The sequence below is a fragment of the Canis lupus genome, chromosome 38 (assembly GCF_011100685.1).
Source record: "Canis lupus familiaris isolate Mischka breed German Shepherd chromosome 38, alternate assembly UU_Cfam_GSD_1.0, whole genome shotgun sequence".
Taxonomy (NCBI): Eukaryota; Metazoa; Chordata; class Mammalia; order Carnivora; family Canidae; genus Canis; species Canis lupus.
This window is the reverse complement of record NC_049259.1, coordinates 10,831,675-10,846,857: the sequence shown is the minus strand read 5'-3', so window position 1 is coordinate 10,846,857 and position 15,183 is coordinate 10,831,675. Positions and strand designations below refer to the sequence as shown.

Sequence of the window (15,183 nt, the reverse complement as noted above, 5' to 3'; positions counted from 1 at the left end):
AATCGCATTTAAATTTTACTAACGATTTTGTGAGCTCATGTAATTGTCCCCTTCCTCCATTATCATTTGATCTACATTCAAAGAGTTGTAACCTTACTCAGGAGAGTGGGACCTCTTTGGTATGTCTGCTAGGTCTGCAAAGCAGCATATAATTCAATTTGAATGTTTTGAGGTAAATCAACACAATGTTTAAGTTTAGAGTAATGATTATAGAACATTTGAACCAATCTGTTAATTTACTGAGTTCAGTTTCTATTTCATTTTGTCTTATAAGCTATATATTGAGATAAGAGACTATAAATGTAATTCATAAATTTCACAAGGTTTTTAAAAATATTTATTTATTTATTTATTTATTTATTTATTTATTTATTTGAGAGAGAGAGTGAGAGAGAGAGCATGAGCTAGGGAGGGGCAGAGGGAAAGAGGGAGAATCTCAAGCAGACTCTGTGCTTAGCATGTAGAGCCCAATGCAGGGCTTGATCTCATGACCCTGAGATCATGAGCAAAGTTGAAATTGAGTCAGATTAAAAAAAAAAAGAAAGAAATTGAGTCAGATGCTTAACCAACGGAGCCACCCATGCACCCATGCACCCTCACAAGTTTTTAATAGTATGCAAGTAGTAGATTAAGGCTCTAGGGATGTTATTGAAGGCAAGTTGAATATTGTGAACTCTATATTTTGTGTCCAGCAGATGAGTCATGTATTGAGAAAAAAGGATAATCATTTTATAGTGCTACTTGAGAATATTTTAGAAATTCTTCTCCTCTTCATTTTGATATTTCTTTTTAACTTTGGCAAGTTTAGAGAAAAAAGAAATTGAGACATTTTGCATAAAATCCAGGCAAGGGAAAATGTGGTAAATTAAAATTCAGAAATATCACCTCAATAATTTCAGATCATCATAAATGTTCTGAAAGTAAATTTAAAATATGGCACAAGAGATTTAAGTAGCCTAATGTGTACCATGAAGAAAAATAGGGTGATTTAACTAAATAGTATGAAAAGTAACTCTATAGGAAATTCCAGTGCTCTATCTCATGATGGAGCAAAATGCATGGTACTATTGGACCAAAAATATTTCCTGGAAAAAGTAGCACCACTTGTTCAAAGCCTTATAATCTACTTGGATAAGATAGTATGACTTATTGAAGGTCAATTTGCAGTAACAGCTCCACCGCCAAAAACTTAAATGACAGTTGTCGACACAGAATATGGTTAAGGAGCAAAGATTGAAGAAATTTATTTTGAATGAAACTCTAAACTATCCTTGAACTAAATAAGTAGGAGTACTGCTATTAGTCTTGTGAAAGATAAAATTGTGTCAGAATTTATTTTTCAATTGACTTTAGTTTTTCCAAAGGGAGCCTGCTACATGCATGGGGTTTGTCAAAGTCTATGCATTGCAACTCAAATGTGCCCCTTGGTTTTTAGAACTGATTGCATCCACTGCTGGAGCTCCATTCTCACTGATGGGGTTAGAGGTTGGAAGAGCACTTAAATATGTCCCTTCAAGGTAATTCAGTTCTTCTTTCTATTGAAACAATCTGTGTGTGTGTGTGTGTGTGTGTGTGTGTGTGTGTGTATTTAGGCTCATTTTTGTACCTCCTGTTTTTTTTAACTACTCCATCCTTCAAGATTTTTTTTTCTCAACACACTCTCCTTAGTCCTCAGATGCTTAGCTTTTTGGCACAACCTTTGCTGGCTCCTTTTGATGCTTTGCTGTCTCTTCTCTAATGTCAGAACTTTTTCCTTCACTTCTTTTACTCAAGTAATCCACCAACTGTCCTCTCAGTACAGGCAATGCTCATTGGTTGTTCCCAAAGAAGTTCAACAGTCCTCCTCTGCTGACCAGGGTCCCCTCCTGGAAGTTTACTGATCTTCTCACCCACTGAAAATCAGCCATCAGTGCCTTGGGGATGTTCACCCTGCTGTTTCTGCTACACACTGCTTGCCTCTCACCAATTCACCTCTCTGGAAGGCAGACTGACTCTTAATAACAAGTTGCTTTACATCTGCCCCTGGGGTACTGGTGGAGATTTCACCTCTTATATTAACCACACCAGCCACTAGATTAGAAATAAGCGAGTTTCTGTCCCAGGTCATATTATTGCCCAATGATGTGATTCACCATTTATAATTTACTGTAGCCATTCTTCTCTGTCTTGGCAAAAGATTCCCTAATGACTTGTTTTTGTTTTTGCTGTTGTCTCTTGTTTTTTTTGTTTGTTTGTTTGTTTGTTTTTGTTTGTTTGTTTGGCTTTGGTTAAGCAAGAGTAATAAGAAACTCTATTCTATCTCTAGTTCTGAAAATCTCTCAGATCTTTCCCTCTCTATCTTCTCTAGCACACAATCCAGAGTTTTAACGAATTTTATGGGGAGGGTAACCAGGAAATTCATCGGTCACTTGTCCTTCCATTTTCAATCTTTCCATCTCTCTGTGATTATACATATTAAATACATAACAAATATAATATGTAGGCATACACAATAGATGAGATAAGTGAAAAAAATATATGTAATCACCAGGGGTCAGACCTGTTTCTTCTCACTGCAAAATGACCTACTAGTATTATCATTGTTTGCAGTTTCAAAACCCACTTTACATTTATCACTGTCCACTTATCAACTGATGTTATTTTATGAAATTATTCATTGCAATTTCTTCGCAGTTATTTGAATTTGGTTCACTAGACAACAAATGAGTCAAAATGTTACATGTTCTGATCCTTTGGGATTACTTATGAATAGCTGAATCTGTGGTAGTCATTATCCTTTGTCATTATACTTAATGATTTTTCTAAATTATATTTCCCCTTTCTAACATTCTGTAACTAGTTCTGTGTTATTTAGGAATGGCTCCATTTGCACACTGTATAATATTATAAACTGTTTTGATTCATCCTAATTGGAGAGCTTTTTGCTCTGGCTTAGTATGGTAACAGGAGAGGGACTTGAATCCAACTAACTATCAAATTTACTTGATAGTAGCACTATGTCCAAGCTGAAACCATTTTTTGGTAACTAAATATAGAGCAATTATATTCGATGTGTAACATCATTACATGTACTATGGCTCTATGTTTTGCCAATCAATTTAACCTTTAACTTTCTAAATAGAGTTATTGATATTCAGAGAGCTCTTTGTCACACAATCATTCCACTTATTTCACCAACTGTTTAAGTAATAGAGAAAGCATTATATTTAACAGAAAGAAAAAAAAAGTTTTGTAAAGAGGGGACAATAGAGAAAAATGCCATCTAAATAAAAATACACAGCAATATAGTAATTGTAAATTTAATTTTCTTAAAGCTATCAAGAATCTAGATTTCTTTCACAAAATAATGGACTGCACCACTTAGGATTTCATTTTATTCCACATTTATGTGAACTTGTAAAATGGTACTATCAATCTATATGTAATATCAACCTTTTATATTACTTTTTTTATTAGCACTGTTTTTACAAAGCATTTTACCTGTGTTTCTAAAGTCTTTTTTTTTTCTCTAGAAGATATAACCAGCAAAGACACACATTTTCTAAAAATAGTGTGGCAAATTATATCATTGCCTTTCCTACTTGATGATAAACTGATTTTAATTTTTCAAAGGATTTAAAATTAGGTTCCTGTGACTTCCAGCAATAACTTTTAGATATGTATCTCATGAGAAAATCACAAGGAAACTTAATTTTATATATTAAAATGAAAATAAGTTTTACTGAAATGTTTTGAAATCATTTTAATGAAATGTTAAATGGAAAGATCCCAAAAACTCAGGAATAACATATTTCTGAGCACATACTTCATGGAGAATTGGAATCAACATACTTTGCAAATTTTTCAGATGCTTTCTGTGATACTCTAAGAGATCAGAAGAAGTAGACGCTAGGTGTGTGGAAAGATACAAGTGGTAGAAGAGAGGGCCTCTTCACTGTGTTTTGTACACTTGACCAGAGAAGAACAAAGAAGAAAACCCAAGTGGGTTTTCACAAAGCCTATTTTTATATTATAATAGCTCCTGTTTTGTTTAAGTGGCAAATTTTACTTCCGATGGAAAGTCAGATTCGGTTTTGTTATAAGTTCAAAATATCCAATTTAAAAGGCCTGAGAGAAGATTAATAAACATTATTTTCTTTTGAAAGAAAGAAAGGAGGGAAGGAGGGATGAGGGAGGAAGGATAACTGAAAGTCTTCTATTGTCCTACAAAATAAAATCCTTGGCTTAACCTTAAGATTTCATGAACTTGGCCATACATAGATGGTATGCCTTCATTTTTCAGTCCATGTTTTTGCTAAAAAAAAAAAAAAAAGTGAGATATATTCTTGTTCCTAATTTATATTTTCTCAGGGCTCAAAAGCATTGTCCATCCACCAGTCTTCCTTTCCTGGTAAATGGTAATAATGTTCTGTCGTTTAAGATAAAAATCTGAAAGACACCTTGACTTCTCTTTTATAACCCAGATTCTGTTTGTCTGAAAGTCCCATCAAATCTACCTATGAAATATATTTAAACTTCAACTTTTTTTTCTTTTTTGTATCATGACTGGTGTACCACTCTGGTTCAATCCACTGTTCTTTCTCCCAGGTGACTGCAATAGCTTCTTAGTAGGCCTTAATCTTTTGACCCTTGAGATCCTACTCTCAGAGACCAGTGTGATCCATTTAAAATAGAAGTTGAGGGATCCCTGGGTGGCTCAGCGGTTTAGCACCTGCCTTCAGCCCACGGCGTGATCCTGGAGTTCCGGGATTGAGTCCCACATCAGGCTCCCTGCATGGAGCCTGCTTCTCTCTCTGCCTGTGTCTTTGTCTCTCTCTTTCTCTCTCTCTGTCTCTCATGAATAAATAAATAAAATCTTAAAAAAAATAAAAGTTGAATCATGTCATACTCTGCCAAAATCCCTCTGCTGTTTTATCAATGACAGTAAAAGCCAAATCCCTTACAATGATCTACAGACCTTTGCATGTGCTGTCCCCTCTGAACACTTTCCTCCTAGATATCAGCAAGCCTTCCTTCATGATCTTTTTTAGATTTCCACTTAAATATCATCTAATCATAGAAATCTTCCCTGGCCATCCTCTACCAAATATTCACATACTCCTCATTACTTGCCTTAAACCCCTTAAACCCTTACCCCCCAGTTCTTATATCTATATAATAAATTGTGTTAATAATCATAGCAGGTATTGCTTTAACATTATGTTCCACACATTATTCCAGGAATTCATTTAATCCTTATAACAACACTAAGGGACAGTTTTATTATTCCATTCTATACACGGGAAATTCAAGGCATGGTGATATCTAGAATTCGCTGTAGATTACAAAGCTATAAAGTGGCAGGGCTAAGATTCAAACCCTCACAGTCTGTCTCCAGTTTCTGTGCTTTTTTTCAGTATGTGAAAGTGACTCATATTATAGACACTCTTCTAGATAATTCTATTGATTTGTTTATGGTTTGTGTTCTCTTGCAAGAAGGAAAACCTCGAAGGCAGAGATCTATGATTTTATTAACTACCATATCCCAGTTCTTAGACCACTCCCGGCTCACAAGAGATTATCAATAAATATTTACTGATGGATGATTCTGCGTCATCATTCACACTATTCCTCTAACTAAATAGATGGGTTTGCTGACACCCCTGGTTAATTTTAGCTTGAATTTTAGTTATATCTTCAACTATAAGGTCAGTTGTTTTAAACTGAACACATTCCTAATGTTCTCTGTTGGTTATCACAAATCTTTGTACATGATGTGATAAATTAGTCTTGTTCTGTACACAAATGGATAGATTTATCTGGAAGAAGGTATTACTCAGGATAAAGAAATCTCAAAGAGTAGTTACCAGACAAGGAAACATGTTTATAAGGATGCATCCTAACTATACTTAGAATTGTATCTATGTTCTCTCACTCCCAAAGTAAGGGTGATAAAACATAAAATAATCAAGCATATAGTTTTGTCATATTGTATTCAAGTAGAACATTGAAAGAAACTTTTCTGGCCATATTCAGTCGAATAGGTTCTTTATCCATTATTTTGTTTTCACTATGTAAAAAATATGTTTTAAATTACCAAAGGAAATTCTTATTTTTTAAGAATGCATATATTTAATTTAAATTGTATACATATATGCAGTATGTATAGTCAACATTTTTATGCATGGCACGTTTTGAATATACTAATGAAAAATTACTGGAATATGCAATTTAGTAACTGTAATTGTAAAGAATAATAACCTAAGAATCTAACCAGATTAAAAATCAATTTAGTAAGACTTTGTTACATCCCCTTCATATCCTAATGGTTTTTAGGTGTACACTTTAGTTAATAGATAGGTATGCTAAGTAATAATTTCTCATGCAACAGTTATTCTGTTGACAAAATGAAAATGCTTTCATATTGCCCGTGGAACAACTCCATGATGAAGCCATACTAACTTTTATGAGTTATGCAGACAAAATGAACTTCTGTGACAGATGACTTCATAATTGCTTGCTTTTTAAATTACTTTTACAAATCATTCAGCAAACCTTGGTAACAGAGATCAGGATATAATATTCCATGGATATTGATATTAGTAAAAATGAAGTAACATTGATTACCTAAAGTTAAATATGTTTCCCTTATTGAGAATAGAAAAATCTTCCAAAATCTTTAGAATGCAGTTATTGTTAAATTTAAAATCTAGAGAGTATTATCTTTTCTTTTTTTTTTCTCCTCTATGTGCTGGGCACACATAGTGCTGAAATTTCCACACATTGTCATGTTTATTCCTTATAATCAATATACAAGGTTGAGATACTTATCATTTTACAAATTAAGATTGCATGACTCAGAGACATTAAATATCTTACATAAGACAATACACGGGGTTATCTAGGATTCAAACTTTTTCCTCAACTCCAAAATCCAGCATAACTAATAGTGACAACTAATATAGCTAAATTTTGTAATTTTCATAAATGAATATTCTAATACATATTGTAAGCCTAATTAAAAATAAAATGTTGAGCTCACAATCTCTGGGGGCCATGAGAGCTTCCCCTTCAGGAGGGTAACTGCACATGGGTCCCAGCTGCTGCCCTCTGCCATCCTTGGTGCTAAGGCCAAGTCCCCAGGGACTGCTCTCAGCCAATCACTGAGCATGGCACCTTGTTCCTGGGAGACACAAGATTCCTCTGAGGTTGATACTGGCCACAGAGTGCATAGTGATTTTCCTCTCTATCGCTCAGCATTGGATTTGCCCTCCCTGACTGCTCCAGACCCCTCCATATTTTCTCTCAAGTCTTTTGTCACTAGTATAAAACCCTTATACACTGAATTCTGTCTGGGCACGTGCTGTTAGCACTCAGAATAACATACAAATCATTCATCTAATAAACGCAATAATTCTTGGCCTCTAGTCTGTTCTCACTTTGTACCCTCTTTCAAATTTAAGTATTAGATTGAAAGAGAATCTACTTTAATCTCCTTCAGTCAAAAGTTATATTACTTTTCTCTATGTGCACCATTCTAGTAGCACTTTTGTTCTAGAGAAATGTGGGTATATGGTTTGTCATTTCTAATAATTCATAAAAATACATCTGTTTTAACATTATACAATTCATTGTGCCTGGTACAATGCCTTATATAATTAACATTGAAGAATTCTTTGTATTTATTCATAGGTTGGGAAACCATAGCCCATGGCCAAATTCAGCAGGCTGCCTGCTTTTATAAATTAAGTTGTATTGGACCATAGACACACCAATTTGCTTAAGGATTATCTGTGGTCACCTTCCCATTACAACGCCAGAGATGTTGTCCTTCACTACAGACCCCAAACTAGCCAATACTGAACTATTTCTTCCAGAAGACGGAGTTAGTTTCCTGCAGGCCTCTGGTAACACATTTCCATTAACTGATTAATAAATAACCATGTTTTACATGTGTTTCTGTTAAAGATACCATATTTAGTATGGATTGTTGATTCGTTAACATTGAGCTCTTGGCCAACAGCACTATAGCTCATGCCTGAAAGAAACTTATCTAACACATATATTTTTCCCTAACACATCACAGTCCTCTTTTGCTTCAGAACACCAGACAGCAATTCAGCAGTGTGTATAGGGGCCAACTTAAGCAACAAACTCACCAACAAAAGTCACAAAAAAAGCAAAAAAAAAAAACATAACACTAAATATATCGCACAAAGGACACTTGTTGATGCATGAGAGTTGAAACCAAAAGGCAGAGAACTACCTTGTCAACTACAGTCAGGAATGTATGTTGTCTGCAAAGTGGGCAAATATTGATCTGAGGGTTATAAGTAAATTTGAGTAAATAGACAAATTTGTGAATACAGAATCAGCAAATAAGGAGGTTTGACTGTAGTTGAATCTGAAAACTTATGGCCTACAAAGCCTAAAATATTGACTGTCTCGCTCTTTAGAGAAAAAAAAAAAGTTTGCCAATTCCTGAACTACCTGAAAAAATAAAAGAGGATTAGAAAAGTGGTGGAGGAAATTGTAGGTTGTGTAAGAAAACTAAGTTAGATAAATTTAAAAATCACCATGGACTTTAATAATAATATGTTAAAAGTTTATTCTCCTTGGGGCACCTGGGTGGCTCAGTTGGTTAAAAATATGACTCTTCTTTTGGCTCAGGTCATGATCTGAGGGTCCTGAGAATGAGTCCAGTGTTGGGCTCTGTACTCAGCACAGAATCTGCTTGAGATTCTCCCTCTCTCTCTCCCTCAATCCCTCCTGTCATTCACTCTCTCATGCTTATTGTACTTATTTTTTAAAAGATTTTAATTATTTATTCATGAGATATAGAGAGAGAGGCAAAGACACAGGCAGAGGGAGAAGCAGGCTCCATGCAGGGAGCCTGATGTGGGACTCGATCCTGGGTCTCCAGGATCACGATCTGGGCCAAAGGCAGGTGCTAAACCGCTGAGCCACCCAGGGATCCCCCACTTATTGTACTTAATACAGGAGATTATAAAAAATGTCTGACATTCAACACTCTATACATCTGTCAGTGATGTGACATCCTTTTTAGTCTGTATTCTGATTCGAGAAGATGGAAACATTCTTAAGTATAATACTATAGATAATATAATTCTTTCGGTATGAGTAAGTATGATTTAGGTTTAAAAGGCTTGCTTACATATCATATAGTTCTAATAATTTAAGTAGAAATATTTGATGACTGTCACTAAACTGTTTTTAATAATTATTATTTTTTAAAAGATTTTATTTATTTATTCATGAGAGACACAGAGAGAGAGAGAGAGAGAGAAACAGAGAGACAGAGAGACAGAGACACAGGCAGGCTCCATGCAAGGAGCCTGATGTGGGACTCGATCTCAGGACTCCAGGATCACACCCTGGGCCAAAGGCAGATGCCAAACCCCTGAGCCACCCAGGGATCCCCCTAATAATTAGTATTTTGTTCATTAAGTAATTAGATGATCAACTAAATCACATTAAATTGTATTGCAAAGATTTGGTCATATCTGATCCTTGCTCAAGGTAATCTTTCACTTCCCTATGTAACTGAAATTCTGACACATTTATGAAAATTTGGAGACATTTTTAAATTAGGAGAAATTTTCATCCATTATAAGTAGAGTGTGCATTCTTAGCCTTTAAAAAACATTCTTATTAAGAATGTTAGCATTATTAATGTTAATAGTTAACATTAATAATTAATGTTAACGTTCTTATAGAGAGCAGTAACATTATTTATGTTCATAATTAACATTATTACCTTAACATTAAAAAGGTTTTATTTTGAAAGTGTTCTTAATTGATTTTTAATCTTTTTCTTGGCATGCCATCAGCATTCAAATACATTATAACTCAAATTTTTTGTATTTTTCAAATAAACTAAATCAAATTTGTTAAAGATATATTTATTTATTTGAGAGAGAGAGCATGTGCATGTGAGAGAGTGGGGAAAGTGCAGAGGGAGAGCATCTTCAGGCAGACACCTGGCTGAGCACAGAGGCCAGCATGGGGTCCATCTCATGACCCATGAGATCATGACCTGAACCAAAACAAAGAGTTGGACACTCAACCAAGTGAGCTACCCAGACTCCCCTAGAGTAACTCAAATTAAGAAAAAAAAAAATCAAATCTCTTGGTTAAGGATAATCCAAGATAAGTAAAAATGGAAACGTGGTAGGAAAACAAACATGTTGAGTAGGAAAACATAAAGCATTATTCCTTATTTTATGGTCTTCTCTGTCCTGAAAAAAAAAAAAAAATAGATGCCAAATAAAATAGTTCCTTGTTTTCATTACAGGTTCTCATGGCTGCTCCTCTTTAGAACAGCATCCATTTCTGAATACTTGCTTGCTAGTTGTCCAGCTTTTCCATCATCTAAACACTGTTTATCTGAATGTTTCAGCTGTTTTCTAAGACCTTCAATAAGACAGGTTGCAGCACTCTGCAATTACAAGCTGCTATTTAGATGTGCTCTCCACCATACATTCACGATTGTTTCTCACCATTTTGTGTTTGAAGCTACAATGGCAATCAGACCCCCTCCTTCTAAACTAGGTATGGAATTCACTACATCTTTTATCCTATCATTTTATATGTAAAACAACTTACTTTTGTTGTTTAAACTATAGCAATTATTCATGCACCTTCTTTTATATAACAGAGCTTCTTTACCTGCCATCTGTGTATATGCATAATTACATCTGGAAGGTAATTAAAAGCATTTGGCCCGGTATAAATTTTAACTTATCATTTCTGTTCTGTTGTGGGTATAAAATTCACTTGAGCATTTCTTCAGAATTACTCTAAATGATTTTCAAATATTTTATTCACCTATATCCAAAATTGATGAAATGCTATTTAATTCAGAAAGAGACCAACTACAAAACATTTGTATGGATTCAAGACTTTTACTTTCATTAAACTAATACAAAAGACTAGAAATTTAAAAAAAGAAGTTGCATTGAGAGGTGCATTCAGAGAGTACATACAGAGAAAAAATAAAACATTTTAATCATCATTCTAAAGCTTTAAGCTAGTTGATAAAATAATTAGTATAGCCCAAATTCACTTTTTGTCTCCTATTACATTTCCATAATAATAATTATCACAAAGACATTTTTAAACCGATGTGCATCAGTTTCATAGGCTACTATGAATATTGCAGTCTGAGTACATCTTTTCAGTAGACTCATAGCTTTTGTAGATTAGGGGCTTCCATTACTTATTTTAAATTAGAAATCTAGAAGCATGGATTTTTCTCTTCTCATACATACTATATATGTAGTACTGAGAAATACACCACTTCATAGCTTTGGGAAATTATATTGGTTCCTTATTTCCAAAGTTTTTTCAATTCACAAATTTCATGATTCCATGGTTTTCTTTCTTTTTTTTTTTTTTTTTTTTTTTGATTTTATTTATTTATTCATGAGAGACAGAGGCAGAGACACAGGCAGAGGGAAAAGCAAGCTGCCAGGAGCCTGACAAGGGACTCAATGCCAGGACCCCGGGATTGAGACCTGAGCCAAAGGCAGATGTTTAACTACTGAGCCCACTCAAGTGCCTTGACTCCATGGTTTTCTATACAATACACACAATCTACAGAAACACTTGTTTCTTTCTGGAAACATACCTCAAATTTCCCATTGCAGCAATCTTATTTCATGTACATTTCGCTTACTACTTTATTGATAATGTATTATTGGGATATATAATATTGGGTATTTGGAGTTCTTCATCTATAAACCCATTTCATATGCATCTAATAGACACATGTATTGATTTATTCCACACTTATTGAGGGCAATGCAAGCCTCTCAGGATACAATAATGAATGAACCAAAAGTGATTCCTGAGTAGAATTTGTATTGTGGGATACATAGGCAAGTGAACAGTGAATGCCAATTAAACTAGGCTACACTACAGAAGCTCGTCAGAGTTCAGAGCCCAGCAAGAACGGTGAATCAGAATCAGATTAAATAGCTTTCACTTTGTTTTACTGCCTATCATGAAAACAAAATTGCAAAGGACTTGTGATATAAGAAGTCAATTAAAAGTAAGCAAACAGCTCCCAGTATTTCTCTCGTTACTTTAGTTAATCCACTCAATCAAGGCTGAATGAGCAAAGAAACCCATGGACTCGTACCTTTTATATCATTAGACTACAGGAAGTGACACATAAATAATCAAGTATCTATAAATACCATATAAATGAATTCCTTGTGTACTAGAGGCACATGTCAATGGACCATTTTTTGCAAGAACCTTAGACATACAGCAGACCTGGACATGACCCACCATTAATTCACTTTTTTGTTTCTGGCCTCATTACTTATTCCCAGGAAATATTCAACAGTCATGGACAATGTGAACAGATGTAAACTTTTCAGTCCTGTATACAGACCCCATAATAAATGGGTGATACAAATCACTATGTAACCCTCCACCTTGAATTGTCTAAAATTACACAAATCTTGAGGCGACTCTCTGAGGTCTGTAGGACATCTGATTCTTCTTACTACACAGTGTGTCCATTGTTTGTAGTCTGCATTCAGACTTATTCAGGGAGACTTATTTTGCACCTCAGGGTGGTGATAAATTGTGGGAAACCCTTGTCATAGTCCAATTAGGCTGCTAGAACAAACCACTATAGGCTGGGGGGCTCAAACAACAAACGATTATTTCTCACAGTTTCAAAGGCTGGAAAGTCCAACATCAAAGTCCCAACAGATTCAGTGTCTCGTGAAGGCCTGCTTCCCGGATCATAAATGTCTCTCTTTCTTTTCTTGGTGTTTTTCACATGGCAGAAGGGGCAAGGGATCTTTCCGGGGTGTCTTTTGTAAGGGCACTGATCTTGTTCATGAGAGTTACTTGCTAATGACTTTGTCACCTCCCAAAAACTCCTCCTCCAAATAGTATCAATTGGGATTTCAAAATGTCCACCACCAAATACTGACAGGTGGGGCTAAAACACTAGCATAATAGTTTGTGAGATGTCAACACTGATGTGGGAAGAAGCAGAAGGACGAAGCAGAGACTCTGCTAGTTCTGAGAATCAGAAAAACTCAAAATGACTGTCAAATATTCATTAGATAGGACAGAAGGTCAATTTGAGACCATTACCTGAACTGTGAGGACTTTTTTTTTTCCAGTCCAACAGTGAGTGAGTGCAAGGGTTCTCTGGTAAGGCCTGGAAACACTAAGGCAGAAATCCCTGAAACCTCTTGAAATAACATTCCCAGTTCCCTTGGCCTCTGATTAAGAGGTAACTTTCAGGAGTGGTTTAAAACTGAACAGGATACTAGGACACCTGGGTGGCTCAGTGGTTGGGTGTCCATGATCCCAGGATCCCAGATCGAGTCCCACATCCCACATCGGGCTCCCTACGGGGAGCCTGCTTCTCCCTCTGCCTGGGTCTCTGCCTCTCTCTGTGTGTCTCTCATGAATAAATAAATCTTTAAAAAAGTAAAATAAGATAAAATTGAACAGGATAGGACTAATGGAGAAGAAAGAAAGATCTCAGGTAAAAGTGTTGAAGAGAAACAGAGTCAGGGTAAGTCAGAAAGTCACCATATTTTAAACACTACCCCAAAACAACATGAGGCAGTATTAGACAGCTAGAAAAACTTTTGAACCAGTTTCTTCTGAAGGTGAGGAAAACTACTATTTAAAAAAATAGGCAACCAAAAATGATCAAGGTTATATCTCATACAAAATTGTTACAAAGGTAAAAAAAAAGAGAATAAAAAGAATAGCATTACACAGATAATGCTAGGTCTCTAGACAGAATACTCATAAAACAGATGAAAATAAAATCTCCTGCTTCATACCGAACCAAAGGACATTAGGAAATACATATAATAAATGAAATGATAACATAAATCAGACGCAAATAGTCACAATTCAGAAGAGTTGCAAATACAAGAAATGAAATTAGAGGAATTCCAAAAGCAAATAAACACAATAGATACTGCCATGAGACAAACAGATAAAAGGGATGCCAATCCAAAAACTGAAATAAAAAAAAAGAATGAAAGAAAAGTCTTTAAAAGATTTGAGTGAAATTTTCAAAGGTTAATAATAAAATCCAACATATGAATGATAGGAGTCCTTAAGAAGAAAAATAAATCACTTCAAAAGATGCAAAATAACTTTCAATTTACTAAGGACAAAAATAAACCATTATCAACATGCAAAAATATAATAGCTCCATTGCATAATAATATTTCCAGAACTAACATGACTAGAAGGACATTGACATAAAGATGGATAATAAATAGTAAGTATGTGGCTGCTTACAGAACTAAGTGTACATGATAATGGAGATATGGTATATTTTTTAAAAATGTGGAAAGAATAGGAGAACATAAATAAAAATGAGTTTTAGTAATCAATATTAGTAATGCTGTAGTGTTATTTTGAGACGGCTGTGTTTATAATGTGCTATAACATAAATTAATTCTTTTAAGATATTCTAATTTATCGCTTCCTGGGTCTTTGAGAACTAAGATTCTTGGTTTGAAAGAAAGAAGAAAGATACAGATGCAACAGAGAAAAGATTAAACAACAAAATCCTAAAGACCTGATTTAATAGAAAATAACAGTAGGCATATATGAAATATTTTATCTTAAAAAAATCTAGATGGAGATCTTCTAGCTCCTTTGAAACAAACAGCCTAACTAATCCAGGTACAAGGAACATCCTTGTTATACATATTAACCTTGTAATATAAATTGCTTATAACAAAAAAAACCACTTGCTTGAATAAATGGCTGATTCCAGGTCTGGGACAGGCATCAGAGGAGCCTAGGACTTTTCTATATATAGGAAGAAGGCAGTAAAAGTAAATATGTTATGATAAAAGGACTTAGCCTACTTGAGGGGTTACTCTGGGCTAAGATGGGATAATATGATCTTCAGTAAGGATAATAATTACATTGGATCAAATTCAAGAAATAAATTTATATCTGAGTTTATAAGTATGTTAAAAGTAATTGTTTATTTTTGGAAAGTTATAGTAAATCTATTCATTATAATAAAACTAGTAAATAAATGAATCATTCATTTATTTTGCTTTTCCTATATGAGCTCTATAACCAGGAAGCCCAGTAGGAGGTGAAGGAGGGATGTCTTTTTATAAAAAGTATTCCAACTAAGTATAAAAAATAAATGAAATACTTAGAATA

At 34.6% G+C, this 15,183-nt stretch overlaps 1 long non-coding RNA gene across 4 annotated transcripts in view; it reads left to right on the top strand.

Annotated features, from left to right (window-relative positions):
• Positions 1–15,183, top strand: part of LOC119868014 — a 186,746-nt gene that overhangs the window by 150,244 nt on the left and 21,319 nt on the right. The window contains exon 1 of one of the 4 annotated variants that reach the window (XR_005385515.1): positions 1,434–1,517. The exons of 2 other annotated variants lie outside the window; for them this stretch is intronic. This is a non-coding gene — a long non-coding RNA (uncharacterized LOC119868014). Of the gene's footprint in view, positions 1–1,433; positions 1,518–10,330; positions 10,552–15,183 lie in introns of those variants that run through there. One more of the 4 variants, XR_005385514.1, reaches the window with a different exon arrangement.